Genomic DNA, 1,195 nt, shown 5'->3' on the forward strand with positions numbered 1-1,195 from the left:
AAACACAGCCATACTAGTCTAAAAACACCCAATCTTGTCTGATCTTGGAAGCTAAGCAGACTCAGGCCTGGTTAGTATTTGGATGGGAGACTACCTGGGAATATCAGGTACAGTAGGCTAAGGATGGCATGGTGGCTCAGTTGCTAACACTGCAGCCTCACAGCACAAGGGACATAGGTTCGAATCGCACCTTGGGCGACCGTGTGGAGTTTGCACATTCTCCCCGTGTCTGTGTGAGTTTCCTCCAGTTGCTCTGGTTTCCTCCCACAATTTAACGATGTGCTAGGTCAGGTGAATTGGCCATGCTAAATTGCCCATAGTGCTAGATGTATTAGTCAGAGAGAAATGGGTTTGGGCGGGTTACTCTTCGAAGGGTCAGTGTGCACTTGTTGGGCTAAATAGGCTATTTCAACGCTGTAGGGAATCTAAGCTAAAAAAAAGTGTTCAATTTTACAGTCCATCTTATCAAGTTCTCCACCATGGGCCATGGTGCTTATGGTGAGGCACAGGCCCCCTTCGCCACGCTTCCGCTATTGGACAAAAAGTCACCAATGTTCACCACCATCTCTCCTCCAATGATGCCCTCACTACTATGAGTCTACACTGAACCTCACCAGTGTGGATGCCACCAATGCGACCAGGTATTGCACTGGTCCAAACTCAATCTATTGCCTATATGAGTCAGTTTTGGGCCCACACGTCCCATCCAGTTGCTACCAGTGCCACTGCATCTCGTACTGGATCCAAACACACCTTCTCTACTGCCTCCATGATTCTGCGCTGGATGCAGATTTCTCCAGAACTGAAAACTCGCCTTCCAGCAGCAGCAGCCAAGATTCAGCACAGGGACTGCCTTGCCGCAGCAGTCGTGAGTCAGCAATAGGAGGGTCTTCCTGCAGCCATAGACATAAATCAGCACTAAGACCGCCTCGGCATAGCAACCAGGAATTAGCACTAGGACCGCCTCGCTGTACAAAAACAGCCATGAGTCAGCAGTAGGACCGCCTCGCTGCAGCAACAGCCATGAGTCAGTACTAGGACCGCTTCGCTGCAGCAACAGCCATGAGTCAGCACTAGGACCGCTTCGCTGCAGCAGGAACCATGAGTCAGCACTAGGACCGACTCGCTGTAGCAACAGCCATGAGTCAGCACTAGGACCCCCTCGTTGCAGCTACAGCCATGAGTCAGCACTAGG

At 51.0% G+C, this 1,195-nt stretch overlaps 1 pseudogene; it reads left to right on the forward strand.

The window, feature by feature from the left end:
- Nucleotides 1-119, forward strand: LOC122552064 (5S ribosomal RNA; annotated as a pseudogene).
- Nucleotides 120-1,195: the final 1,076 nt, after the last annotated feature.

The sequence above is a fragment of the Chiloscyllium plagiosum genome, unplaced genomic scaffold (assembly GCF_037043375.1).
Source record: "Chiloscyllium plagiosum isolate Xiang-an unplaced genomic scaffold, Cpla_swu_hap1 HiC_scaffold_7, whole genome shotgun sequence".
Classification (NCBI taxonomy): domain Eukaryota; kingdom Metazoa; phylum Chordata; class Chondrichthyes; order Orectolobiformes; family Hemiscylliidae; genus Chiloscyllium; species Chiloscyllium plagiosum.